The sequence below is a fragment of the Vicia villosa genome, linkage group LG4 (genome assembly GCF_029867415.1).
Source record: "Vicia villosa cultivar HV-30 ecotype Madison, WI linkage group LG4, Vvil1.0, whole genome shotgun sequence".
Lineage (NCBI taxonomy): Eukaryota > Viridiplantae > Streptophyta > Magnoliopsida > Fabales > Fabaceae > Vicia > Vicia villosa.
The window spans coordinates 184,025,108-184,040,635 of NC_081183.1; positions in this window are offsets into that span (position 1 = coordinate 184,025,108).

Below are 15,528 nucleotides of genomic sequence, written 5' to 3' on the forward strand. Positions count from 1 at the left end.
GGAGAAAAATTAACTTTAACTGTTAAGTTTTCACTTTAACTGTTACGTTAATACCCGGACGCACAGTCAACAGACGACCAGTTTGACCAAAAAGTCAACAGACAGTCAAAAATGCAATTTTTTGTCAACATCCATATTTTGTCAAAAGATTCATCATGTGATCAATGGTTGATCATAATTCATCAAGAAAAGTTCAGAAATCAACAAAACTCAAAATTGCAAAATTAGAGTTTTTTACCTAAAAAGTCAACTGAACTTTGACCGACCATAACTCTCTCATGATTTATCAGAAAAATTCCAACCAATCTTATTCTCAAGGAAATTCAATTCTCTACAACTTTGATGTTGGGACCAAGGTCAAGAAATGCTTCCGCCTAAGAGATATAAGCCAAAACATTACAAGTCATTTTCAAAGTCAACAAAAAGCAGTTTTTTGTCAAAGCCCATATCATCAAGATAACTTCTCCAAATGCAAAAACGCTTCCAAAGTGGCTTGTAGAGGACATCTTGGGCTTTCCAAAAAGTACAAGAACACTTTCATAGGATCAAAATTGAGGGAGATATGCCTCGATGAAGTTGACCTTTTTTGGAAAAATGCATGAAACAAGTAATGACCAAAATTTGATTTTTTTTTCAAAAAGGCCAATTCTTTTGTGATTCAATCTTGATTCTCATATTTTTAAAGATATTTACAACATATCCATGATTCATGACATTTTTATTTCATTTTAATTAAATTTTATTCATTTAAAATTTAATTAAAGTGAGATAATTCAAAGATATTATCCAAGATGCTCATATGATGCAAGCAATGATCCAATTCATCTCTAAAGGACCAAGATTCCATTCAAGATATGCAATGATCATAAGTTGGAAGGAATAATAAAACACTTGAGATTTTAAACCATGGTTAGTCTTTTTAACTTAAAGCATTAAATGCTAATATTCCATTTTATCTTCAAAGTTCATCATCACATATTTATTAATAATTGTCCAAATACTATCATCATTTTTTTTGTTATAATAGAATATTCTAACTAACCATATTTTTATTCCACCATCATTTTTAATAGTTTATCTAACCATCTTATCTTATATTTTTCTACAAATCTTCATTATCAATTTTTATTTTAGTTAATATTATTTTAATTAACCATATTTTTGTTTAAATTTATTTTATTAGTTATGTTATTATTATTATCTCGTTTTTCTTTTTTTTTTTATAATATTTTATATTTTTAATTTCATTTTTGTTATTGTCTTAAACCAAAATTAGTATTTAAGTTTTATTTTGATATTATCTTGTAACTTGATTTTACTATTTTTATTTTGATATTATCTTTAAATGTTATATTTTAATTTTTATTTGTGTTATTATCCTTATATATTATAAGATAGAATTGTTAAGTCACCATTCAACAAATTCTATTCAAACTTCATAATTCTATCCATTAACCATTAATGTCTTAATATTTCAAACTCAATTCCAATTTAATTTCTCTCTATCTTATGTCATTGCATACATCACCTTACTTGTTCCATAAGCCAAGTTTTTCCTATAAATAGGCAACCATATGTTTCTGCTATTTTCTCTTTGTCCATTTGGACATATTATTTATGTTTCCGCTATTTTTCTTTGTCCATTTGGACATATTATTTATGTTTCCGCTGTTTTCTCTTTGTCCATTTGGACATATTATTTATGCTTCCGCTATTTTTTCTTTGTCCATTTAGACGCATTATTTATGTTTCCGTCATCTTCCTTTTGTCCACTTGGACCATATTTTTACCTTTGAGTTAAAACATTAATAATCAAGATAAAACTTAAAAAAAAAAACACTTTGCACACTTGCACCTCTATGGTTTTCCTTCTTATTACTTTTTTTTTTCATACCATCATTTAAGAAAAGTATTAAATGCATAGGAAAGATCTTATAAATTGAGAGTAGATAACTCCTAATTGCTTGCTCAAACACTTTCATTTTCAAACAACGTATTTTCAAAACTTCTCATCTATTTTCAAAACTTTCATCTGGTATTTGAAGGGCATTATTCCCGGTGAAACTCTTCAGAGACCTATGTGACCTATTGTCCATCTTCACTTCTTCTATTTTCAAATCAATAAAGCATTTAAAAAGTGAGCTAAGCAATTAAGAGCCCATGGATAACCATGGATACAAAGGGTGCTTAAAACCTTCCCTTTGTATAACCAACCCCCCGAACTCAAAATCTGTCAAAAGGTCTTTCCTGTTCTTTTATGCCTTTCCTAAATGTTGGATAAAATAAAATTCGGTGGCGACTCTTGCAAAAAAAATAAAAAAAATAATAAAAAAAAGAGCAAGGAGTCAGTTCGCCTCAAAAAACCGAGTTAACAGACCTGGCGACTCTGCTGGGGAATGAAAAATCTTTTTAAAGAGGGGTTACCTTAGACTTTTAGATCACTTTAATATTTGCTTATACTTGTTTATTTTATTATTTTTTGCTATTCTGGATATATGTGTGGTTCCGTCACTTGAGATACATTATGGACAAATCCTAACCCGGATTAAGTACACATAAGAATTAGGTGGAGGGTATAGTCATGTATGGCATACAAGGAGTTCAGTCCTTAACAAGCTGTCATGAGAATCCTTCCGCTCAGTGGAGGTTCCTTGCTGGTAGTATATGTTTAGCAAGTTCAGTTTCGAAAACATTATTGCTTTCATTGAACTGTAGAAGCTGGGTTGGTCGTAGAACCCATTATCCCATCTTGGCCTTTTTAGGTTGTGATGCAGAAACTATTCAGGTGTAGACTTGGATTAGTTGTCATTCGGAGAATCACACTCAGACGAGTTTTTCTTGAGAATATTATTGGCTCACAAGTTCAGTTGTGTAAGCCGGTAATATCCGAAAGAAGAATGTGGACTCTGACGTATCAGTAGAACATGTTATGCAGGTGATTAACCCTAGTACTATCCCATATTTGGTTCTTTGACCTCATGCTCGTGACGTTGAACTTTGGAACCTACCTTATGTGCACCATGTTTGTGTTACCATTTCTGTATATGTGGCATTCATGCATTCATACATTCATAAAAATCTTTTCCTTTGATTTCCAATGAACTCAGAGGTCTTTTTTTGTAAACATCGTAAGTTTCATCAAACTCAATGGATCTTGGGTGTTGATGGGGTGAAAACTCTAATCCACCAAAATGGATGATTGATTTTGATGATAACTTGATCAATGCTTTAATTCAATGCTTGAATGTTTGCAAATTAATATCTTAAGTTCTTTGAAACTAAAATAATATAAACAACAATTGCATCATTTGCATACATACATCCAGGTTACCCATGAAACTTATCCTTGTCTGTCTCCATCCTCAGAGTTGTCTGTCTACCGTCAAGCTGATTCCCTCACACAAGTACGGAACTAGAGCCAACGTCAGATTAAGAATGGAGTATCAAGAGCAACATAACATAGAGGTCAGAATGGAAATAGAGGATTTGAAGTCAAGTATGACTAAGCTCACTGAAATGCTGCAAGTTTTGATCGCTAGAGGGGAACCACCTCAAAAGACTGTCATTGTTGAAGTCCCAAGTGCTGATGTTGACCCTCAACCCACTCAACAACCACCTTCAACATGGCCTGAGTTTGGTTTGCCACCTGATTTTACTCCTCCCTATGAGATTACTCCTGGTATTGGTCAATCATCACGACCTGTGATTGGTCAAACTTCAAACCCAGTTATTCGTGCTCCTATCATGACTGAATCTCAGCCCATTGTGCATACTGTTGCTCAACATGCTTATGAGAATCCTTTATTTGAATACCAAGCTGCCAATTCCTAGAATGGAAGCCAAGGGGATGCTGGAGATATTGAAGATGTCAAAGAACAGTATCAGACTTTGGAAAAGCGATTGAGAGCCATGGAAGGCAATAATTACTTTGGAGTTGCTGCTAAGAATATGTGTTTGGTTTCTGATGTCGTCATGCCTGCAAAATTCAAGACTCCTGAATTTGAGAAATACAAAGGAAACACCTGTCCAAAAAGCCATTTGATCATGTACTATCGCAAAATGGCTGCTTATGCTCAAAATGACAAACTGCTCATCCATTGTTTTCAAGATAGTTTGAGCGGAGTTTCGCTAAAATGGTATATGGGACTCGAGAGGAGTCGTATTCAATGTTTCCAAGACCTAACTTATGCTTTCATTAAGCAATATAAGTATAATTTGGACATGGCACCTGATCGCCGACAACTACAAAGCATGTCCCAGAAAGAGAAAGAGTCTTTCAAAGAATACGCTCAACGCTGGAGAGAGCTTGCTTCTCAAGTAGAGCCACCTTTAGTTGAAAAGGAACTAACAGGCATGTTTATGGATACTCTCTCACCTTTCTTCTGGGAGAAGATGATCGGTAGTGTATCTTCCAACTTCACAGACTTGGTAACCATTGGTCAGAGACTTGAACAAGGAATCAAGAATGGGAGAGTTACTCATGTTGTTGAATCCTCTAGTGGGGCGAGGAAGCCTTATGGAAACTTCCAGAAGAAAAATGAGACGAATGTTGTGTCGGAAGACAGAAGATCTCGTCATAGATCTCATAATGTTGATCAACCTTATGTGGCTGTTGTTGCTCCTGTGCGAGTTCAAGCTCCTCAACCTGAGGTTGCTAACCAAAATCAGATTCGTAATAGGGTTGACTTTGACCCCATCCCTATGACTTATACTAAATTGTATCCTGCATTGGTTCATAAAGGATTGATCACAACAAGAGCTATGCCTCCTCCTCGGAATCCTCTTCCAGATGGTTTTAGGTCTGATCTTTGTTGTCCTTTCCATCAAGGGGCAGCGGGCCATGATTTAGAAAGATGTTTCCCTTTGAAGGCCAGAGTTCAAGAGTTGGTTAGATCAAAGATGCTATCTTTTAAGAATGTTGGTCCCAATGTTTTCACTAATCCTTTGCCGAATCAGAATGGCTGAAGACGGGTCAGAGACAATTATCTCCCTAAAGCCAGTGTATCAAGGCAGGACAGCTCATCCTCGTCATTGATTAGTCACTAGGCCATGTTTCCTTACTGTTTGCATTTCCTCAGTTGTATTGTTTGCTTTTAAACTTTGTTTATTCCTGAATGTTAGTTTTAATAAAATGAGCATCGTATGTTTGAATTCATTTTCATCTACTATGTTTATGTTTATGCTTCTTTTACAAAAAAAAAAAAAATTCTATCAAACTTGTGTTTTATGCAAAGATTGGAGGAAGGATGATGACAACGAAATACCCAGGTTGTTGAAATGTATACTTTCAAATAAAACTTTGCTGACGATGTACAGGCATTATTTCGATTCCCAAACACTGGAGAAATAAGGAAGTTAATCCCTCGTCAACCCCTTTGAGCCTAGAAGTTGGTGTTTCTTTCTGTACGAAATAACCCACATTTTAACCCGGGGCAGGGTAGTTCCCAGTTAATTTGGTTGTGCATTCTATTTTAAGAGAATCATTCAATGCACCTTTTAACAAGTGTTTTAATCACAAGCTTTCCTTCGCTTACATCAAAGAAATGTTGGAGACGCCAAGCAAAAGTCGATGATGGTTCATTATTATCATTAAGCAAGGTAGTCACTATCTTTCAAAAAAAAAGTATCAAAAAAAGAAAATCAAAGAAAAGCCTGCTAAGTCAAAATCAAAAAAATGACTTAGGCAAAAATTAAGGCATCCCGCTGACTGTAAGTTCAAAATAAACAGTTCAGGCAAAAGTTAGGGATATCAAAAGAAGGAAAAAAGAAGAGATAAGTCAATAAATTCTTGAACCACAAAATGTTGTGACTATCAAAAGGAAGAAGTGACTGCCATCACTAAGTTTTCTTGGCTTGTGAACTATCATCATCACAACAGATAAAATTGCAGAAGTCTCTTAGAACCTGAATGCATATTTTGAATTAACTGAGTTTAGGACTGAAGATCATCACGGAGATGGGGTGGGTTACAAAAAATTTGAGCCTTATACCTTTTGTTTTTTTTAAAACCGTGAACCTGACCACGTTACAACCTTAAAAAGCCCTAATTGAAGCAAGGTTTATTTTGAAAGCATACTACAACAAGGTTGCGTAAGCTGACTCCCAAGAGATTTACCAATCATTTATGTTGATACCATATCTTTGATTTATCTTTCATGTTGATTGTCTTAACCTTTATGTTTTGACCAGTGATTCCATTTTCTTTACAAAGTGACTTTGATTTCAAAAATATGTTTTGAGCATTGCATTAAAATTACCATTCTTGAATGAACATTTTATTTGCAAGTAAGCACTCATCTTCTAGGAAGTTCAAACAGTCGAGAAACTTGGTCAGTGATCCTATCAGGGACACGTTACTTCAAGATCCTGTTGTTCATATGTTTAATCAAGATTTGTTGATCAGAATATCCTCTTCAAGATGTATATTGTGGCAAGTCTTCCCAACGTTCATTTCAAGAGTTGAATCCATGATGAGTTCATCCCCAACATAGTTCAACTGAAGCCATGATCAGTTAACTTGCAACAATTATCCAATCAGGGGTAATCTTCTTCAGCAATCCCCAAGCACAGTTTATCAGTCCTCCTCAAAGGATCATTTGTTTAATACAGTTATCAGTGTGACAAGAAGTTTGTTCAAGCATCTTCTTGCCAAGCAGGATTTTTCAGAGTTCCCGTGTTGAGGAATCAAAGCTCCAATCTTGCCTCACAAAAGAGTCGATCCCAGTTGTCATAAATAACTACATTGCATTGAGCATTCATCATGCATAGAAAAATTTAACATCATGCATAGAAACAAACTCATGCTCATTTACATTTTTCCAAGTCCTGTTGTTATCAACATCTTACCTTGAGATCAAAGTCCAACTTACTTGGCATTGACCTTTAATAGTATTCAATCATGCTTTACTCTTGATTGATCTTTATTTATATTCAATCATGTTTTACTCTTGATGTTGTTTGATCGTGCTTTACTCTCGGTGGGTGTCTCAATCATGTTTTACTCTTGATGACCTTTGATATTGTCCAATCATGTTTTACTCTTGATTGTCTTTGATACTATTCAATCATGTTTTAGTCTTGATTTCCTATGATGTTATCCAATCATGGTTTACTCTTGATTGCTTTTGATACTATTCAATCATGTTTTAGTCTTGATTGCCTATGATGATGTTCAACCATGTTTTACTCTTGAATGCCTCTGTCAATTTATACTCCTTTCCAAATTCATTCATGTTTTACTCTTGAATTATTTCTGATGTGGGTTCCAGAGGTTTTTTTTTCTTCTGAACGTCTCTGTTGATTTCCTGTCCAAAGTTCCTTTCACGTTTTACTCTTGAAAGCTTCTGTTGACTGTTTCTTTCTTTTGTGAAGTCCGATTCTATTCCTGGATGAGGCATACCTTTTCCCCAACGGAGTCTGTTTACTTCTCCCCTGTGGTGTCCTGTTTCCATCTCGTGGAAATCATATGCATTCATAATCATAAGCATTACATTGCATCTCAGGTTCAAAATTTGTGTTTTTATATATATTTAAGTCTCTTCAATCACGTCGAAACGAAGATTTCCAATCTTCACATCTCCGGATAGAAGAAACTTAAATAGGGGCATCTGTTGCACCCCAATTTTTGACCTCTGAGATCCCATCATTTTTCTAAGTGTTATGATCATTATTGTTATACCCCAAAATTCGCCCGCGTTCTTTTTTTTTTCAAAAAAAGAAGTCAACAGACTTCTGTCTAAAAATTTGGAGTTTTATACAATCTTGGATTTTTATTTCATAAATATCCTGATTTTATGAATACTCAATTTTTAGAATTTTTTATACAGTATTTTGGTTCGCTGTTAAATTTATTCTTACATAAATGCCAAATACTGTTTATCACTTCATACACTGTTTATTTGAGATTTATTTTCAGATAAATGATGCTGACGCAGTTGGTACAGAATTAAAATTTGCAGGCGCGGAGTCCGGGTTTCAGATTATACTGGTAACAATTAAATTATTATTGGTTTTATTTCCCACTAATTTTTATTTTTATACTATATTTTTTTTCTTTTCAAATATCTTCCTTTCTTTTCAAATCTCTTTCTTTCAAATCAAATCCTAGCTTTATTCTATACCCCTTTTCTTTTCAAAAACCTACCATACTTTTTTTTCAAATCCTACTACTATTCAAACGGTACCATTCCATTCCCAACGTCTCTATCTCTCTCTTTTCACTCTATAAATACTCCTCATTTTTTCCATAAATTCTCACATCAAATTTCACTCATCTCCCAAATTTCTCAAACTTCTATCTCATAATTATTTTCTCTTCTTCCCCGGCAAAAATGGCAAAGTGGATGGATACGTTTTTTCTTATGGTCATCACTGTTTTGGTGGTGATCATGTCCTTTTTCTGTCTGCATAGTCCTGAAAAATGTGGACCTGGGATACTTACACTCCCGTTCATCTATATGTTGTTATTTATAGCATGGGTTTTTAATCGTCATTTTTAAAAGTTTGTCGTATCTTTCGCTTTCAAATAATGTACCGTTTATTTTATTTGTCGTAGTGTTCATTATATTATGTAATATTTGTACTGTCAGTATTAAATGTCGTACTATCTGTCGTACTGTCGTTTAATTATCAAGATAATATTATGTGTGTTTTCTACTAGTTAAATATTTATTTTTCTGTGCATTAAATATTTTTCAAGGTTATTATCGGTAATTTCGTTCGCGTACAGTATATATTTTTATATTTTTTTTGTTTTTCTAACAAACCATGTAAATAATTTTTCATCATTGACACAACAAAAACAAGGAGAAAAATTAACTTTAACTGTTAAGTTTTCACTTTAACTGTTACGTTAATACCCGGACGCACAGTCAACAGACGACCAGTTTGACCAAAAAGTCAACAGACAGTCAAAAATGCAATTTTTTGTCAACATCCATATTTTGTCAAAAGATTCATCATGTGATCAATGGTTGATCATAATTCATCAAGAAAAGTTCAGAAATCAACAAAACTCAAAATTGCAAAATTAGAGTTTTTTACCTAAAAAGTCAACTGAACTTTGACCGACCATAACTCTCTCATAATTTATCAAAAAAATTCCAACCAAATCTCATTCTCAAGGAAATTCAATTCTCTACAACTTTGATGTTGGGACCAAGGTCAAGAAATGATTCCGCCTAAGAGATATAAGCCAAAACATTACAGGTCATTTTCAAAGTCAACAAAAAGCAGTTTTTTGTCAAAGCCCATATCATTAAGATAACTTCTCCAAATGAAAAAACGCTTCCAAAGTGGCTTGTAAAGGACATCTTGGGCTTTCCAAAAAGTACAAGAACACTTTCATAGGATCAAAATTGAGGGAGATATGCCTTGATGAAGTTGATCTTTTTTGGAAAAATGCATGAAACAAGTAATGACCAAAATTTGATTTTTTTTCAAAAAGGCCAATTCTTTTGTGATTCAATCTTGATTCTCATATGTTTAAAGATATTCACAACATATCCATGATTCATGACATTTTTATTTCATTTTAATTAAATTTTATTTATTTAAAATTTAATTAAAGTGAGATAATTCAAAGATATTATCCAAGATGCTCATATGATGCAAGCAATGATCCAATTCATCTCTAAAGGGCCAAGATTCCATTCAAGATATGCAATGATCATAAGTTGGAAGGAATAATAAAACACTTGAGATTTTAAACCATGGTTAGTCTTTTTAACTTAAAGCATTAAATGCTAATATTCCATTTTATCTTCAAAGTTCATCATCACATATTTATTAATAATTGTCCAAATACTATCATCATTTTTTTTGTTATAATAGAATATTCTAACTAACCATATTTTTATTCCACCATCATTTTTAATAGTTTATCTAACCATCTTATCTTATATTTTTCTACAAATCTTCATTATCAATTTTTATTTTAGTTAATATTATTTTAATTAACCATATTTTTGCTTAAATTTATTTTATTAGTTATGTTATTATTATTATCTCGTTTTTCTTTTTTTTTTTATAATATTTTATATTTTTAATTTCATTTTTGTTATTGTCTTAAACCAAAATTAGTATTTAAGTTTTATTTTGATATTATCTTGTAACTTGATTTTACTATTTTTATTTTGATATTATCTTTAAATGTTATATTTTAATTTTTATTTGTGTTATTATCCTTATATATTATAAGATAGAATTGTTAAGTCACCATTCAACAAATTCTATTCAAACTTCATAATTCTATCCATTAACCATTAATGTCTTAATATTTCAAACTCAATTCCAATTTAATTTCTCTCCATCTTATGTCATTGCATACATCACCTTACTTGTTCCATAAGCCAAGTTTTTCCTATAAATAGACAACCATATGTTCATAATTAAGGGGGGGGGGGGGGGGGGGGGGGACACCAAAAAAAAACATTGTCAAGTCTTTGTTTTCTCTTTTCTTTTCTCTCTTCCAAGTTTCAAGTTTCAAAGGGAGTAAGAATTTGGAATTGCAAAACCAAGAAACCTCCACTCAAACCAAGCATCATTTGAAGGTAAGTTTCCTCACATTGAAACTCTATAAAATATGCATCATTTATATTTCATTTTAATTCAATAATTTCTTTTATTTTCCAAATATACTTTGATTTATTTATCTAAGTATTCATCCTTGTTTCCTTTTTTACTTGATGATGTTAAATATTGAAATACTTCTTTTCCATTGATCAAGCTCACCATGATCCATCATAAACTCACCACACAAGATCCTTTTATTCAATATTTTTTAATCAATTTATTTTCTTTGCATAATTAATTAAAAATACCTAAAAAACCAAAAAAATATTTTTCCTTTAGATTTAGGTTTATATTTTTATAATCTAATTCTTGACATAAAAAAGAATATTTTTCTTGATAAGCTTAATTATTTGTATAATTATTTGTTTAATTAGTTTGTTAATTAACTTAAAATCAATTCCAAAAAGATCACAAAAAAAATGGAATTAAGTTTAATTTGTTTTATATTTATTTTTGTATATTATTTGATATTATTTCTTATCTTTTTCTTTGTTCCGAATTGGAATAAAAGATCAAATATGGCAGAGATTGTATGCAGTTGATTTAAGACTTTTAGAAATTTATCGTGTAGTCGCTATGATTCTATCAAGCTTCTGATAAATTTTCATTAACTTTAAATCCGAGATCATCATTCACTCACCATCGATCTTCACTAACATCGTGGATATACTTGACTAGCTTCAAGATGATTCGCGTGCTAACATACTAACAATTAACTTTAAATTCCGCATTTTATTATATTGTTCTTTATATTTCTTGCTTTATACTTTATTTTATCATTCATCATATTTATGTTTATGTTATTTTCTCTTCGTCCATTTGGACATATTATTTATATTTCTGTCATTTTTTCTTTGTCCATTTGGACATATTATTTATATTTCTGCTATTTTTTCTTTGTCCATTTGGACATATTATTTATATTTCTGTCATTTTTTCTTTGTCCATTTGGACATATTATTTATATTTCTGCTATTTTTTCTTTGTCTATTTGGACATATTATTTATATTTCTGTCATTTTTTCTTTGTCCATTTGGACATATTATTTATATTTCTGCTATTTTTTCTTTGTCCATTTGGACATATTATTTATATTTCTGTTATTTTTTTCTTTGTCCATTTGGACATATTATTTATATTTCTGCTATTTTTTCTTTGTCCATTTGGACGTATTATTTATGTTTCCGCTATTTTTCTTTGTCCATTTGGACATATTATTTATGTTTCTGCTATTTTCTCTTTGTCCATTTGGACATATTATTTATGTTTCCGCTATTTTTCTTTGTCCATTTGGACATATTATTTATGTTTACGCTGTTTTCTCTTTGTCCATTTGGACATATTATTTATGCTTTCGCTATTTTTTCTTTGTCCATTTGGACGCATTGTTTATGTTTCCGTCATCTTCCTTTTGTCCACTTGGACCATATTTTTACCTTTGAGCTAAAACATTAATAATCACGATAAAACTTTAAAAAAAAGCACTTTGCACACTTGCACCTCTATGGTTTTCCCTCTTATTACTTTTTTTTTCATACCATCATTTAAGAAAAGTATTAAATGCATAGGAAAGATCTTATAAATTGAGAGTAGATAACTCCTAATTGCTTGCTCAAACACTTTCATTTTCAAACAACGTATTTTCAAAATTTCTCATCTATTTTCAAAACGTTCATCTGGTATTTGAAGGGCATTATTCCCGGTGAAACTCTTCAGAGACCTATGTGACCTATTGTCCATCTTCACTTCTTCTATTTTCAAATCAATAAAGCATTTAAAAAGTGAGCTAAGCAATTAAGAGCCCATGGATAACCATGGATACAAATGGTGCTTAAAACCTTCCCTTTGTATAACCAACCCCCCGAACCCAAAATCTGTCAAAAGGTCTTTCCTGTTCTTTTATGCCTTTCCTAAATGTTGGATAAAATAAAATTCGGTGGCGACTCTTGCAAAAAAAATAAAAAAAAATAATAAAAGAAAAAAAAGAGCAAGGAGTCAGTTCGCCTCAAAAAACCGAGTTAACACTATCCCTCTATTCTTTTATATATTTTGTGTACAGCGCACGGTGCGAGATGGTCGCTTCGGTTGGGTATCTTTGAAGCAGTCCAAGAAGATATTCAAATCTTACTCTGATTCTTTGAAGCACTTTAAACCTCGTTTCTTCTTCATTCGTCCTCAGTCTCAGCAGGCTCGAGATAGCGTCTTTGCTCGGGTGCCGACCCTGGACGTCCATGGTCGTCCTGTGCTTAACGATATCGGGGAGCCTGTCACCTCGCGTCGGCATCGCTTCAGGTTCTTTTGGTCCAGTGATCATTTCGAGTATCCTACCGATCAGTATATTACCAAGCTCTCAGATTTGGATGAAGATGCTCGGGGAGATTATGCTATTCTTCAGAAGTTTGTGCAAGGGCTTCCTGTAGTCGCCAAAGTGGATCGCTCGGGGATACTTGTCACCGACGAAGATGGGGAGTCCGTCAGGGAGCCGGGGGTGATAAGTATAAAGGAGCTTCTAGCCGGGGGAACCGATGAGGGGGCGTTTGCCTACTTGGGTATCTGCCCCTCCTTTTCGTCCCGTTTTTTTGCTTTGGCTCTGCTGTTATTGTAGCTTTTTATTTAGTGGCTTTATAAGGAGCGGATTTCTTACGCTTTTTGTTTTCTTTTTCCTTTGCAGAATCGATGGACCGTGCCCGTCATGACCAGATGCTTAGGCAGGCCAGCAAGTTAAAAGGGGTTGTTAAGAAGAGCGCTGGTCCTCGGCTGGTTGTTGTACAAAGATCCCCGGCGGGAGGCTCGAGTGCTTCCTCCTCTGGTGCTGGTTCCCCCCTGAGGAACGCTGATCAGGACGAGTCTTTGAGGCCAGTCACTATGCTTCCTTCTCCTCTTCGCCCACAGCCCGATCCGGACGCCCTGGTCCGCCGTAAGCGCCAGAGGACCGAAGCAGTGGACCTTACTCAGGAGGAGGCTGCTGACATCTTTACTCTCCCTTCGTGCTTTCTTCAGTCCATATTCATTGAAGGTGGACCCTCCTTGACTATTCTGCATGCTGAATCTCTGCATCTTGAAGGTTTGGAGCCTTCTATTCGGCAAAGGTTCCTTGTTCAGGATGCTTCGGCCATGGTTCAGCTCCTGGAGATGGCCACCCTCTATGCCCGCTCGGCGCCTTTGTCGACGGAGGCGGCGAGGTTGCTTCAGGAGCAGGTCAAGATGATGACTTCTGCTATGAAGGAGAAAGACCGACTGCTGACGGAGATGGGCGAGGAGCTGGATGTTGTGAAGGCTCGGTTGAGCGGAAAAGAGGGTGCTCTGGTGGACCTGCAAGGTCAATAAATCTTGCTCTCCAGAACTCTGTATGGGACAATGCTGTCTTCCTCGGTTAGAGAGGCCTCTCTTCGCCGTTCTCAGATTCCTGCTGAGGATGAGTCGGAAGAGGATAGGGCTCTTTTAACTCGGGCAGACCTGATCCAATACATCAGAGTCTTGGGGGGTGATTGTGTGGCTACTGCCGAGGATACCTATAACTCCACCGTGGCTCAACTTAAACTAAAGAATCCGGGGGTGGAGTTGGTGACCGAAAGTACCAGGCCTTACCACCGGGTGGAGGGCGACCAGATTGTTTCTCCGGCCTTCGGGGAGGAGTCCGTGACCCATGGAGCCGAGGATGTCCAAGTTGAGGAAGGTGTTTGATGTTTTTCTGTCTAAGTGTGGGGCCTGTGTGTCTGTTATTTTGTAATGTTGTTATTCTAGGGGGTATGCCCCCCGTTTTGATTTTGTACGTACAATTTACCAGCTCGGTCTATATGGCCATTGTTGGGCACATTTGTGTTAGGAGTAAATTAATGGTAAATTCATGTGTTAATAGAAGTGATTTAGTCTCCAAACCAATGCAAAAAGTGATGAATCTATAGGTTTTTATTAAGAATTGAACTGAATAAGTTTAGTTCATGTGTAAAGCAAATCGAATCACTTGTGGGTATTATTGTTGCAGGTTTTGAGCTGAATTGGAACTTAAGAAGAACATGAGGAGGATAGAGAGCTTGAAGTCTCAAAGGCAAAGGAAAAAGTTGGTTTTTGCAAAGGTCGCGCCGCGAGAGTTCTTCCTTGCGCCGCGAAAATATCTCTGTTTGAGGGGCGCGCCGCGCCAGCCCGTTGCCGCGCCGCGGCCTCGGCGTTAAAAGCCCAAAATTTCTATTTAAAAGCCCTAGCTTCCAAGAGAAAAAGGTTTTTAGAGAACTTTGTGAAGAGCGAAATTAGGAGAGCAATCTGAAGGTGCAGCCACAATCATCAATTGAAGACCAATCCTCTATCAAGCGAAGACATTCCTTTGATGAAGATGAATTCTTCTATTAATTCTTGTGTGTTCTTCATGTCTATGGAGAGCTAAATCCCTCTTGTTGAGTCTAAGGTAGTAGTTAACCTATGAATATACATTACCATTGATTAATTCCTGTGAACAATTGTTTGAATTTATTATCAATAAGAAACCTTGCTTTTAATTTACATCATTGTTGAATCTTCGATCGAAAGAGAGGATTTTTACTTTTGCCCTAGGTTACTATATTGATTCAATTATAATTTGCAGAGATGGAATTGTGATTGGGTTTTCATAATTATCGTTCTTAATTACTATTATTGATATTGATATTTGGAGAGATCGAATCTCATATCGGTAAAAGTTTATCTAATTTGATTTACAGACATGGAATCTTATTTGAGGATAAGTGAAGATAATGATTCAAAGGATTGTTCTATTGTGAATTAATTGATAATTGTATAGGATTAGGTTGATGAACCCTAAAGGCTCAACATATTTCTTTATTTGTTAACACAAAGTCCTTTACTTGCTTTTATTTTATTATTTGCTTTTGATATTATTAGAAGTATAAAACAAACCAAACCAAATTTCCTAACTCAAAATAAACAACTATAGAACGGCAGTGATATTAACCAATCCCTGT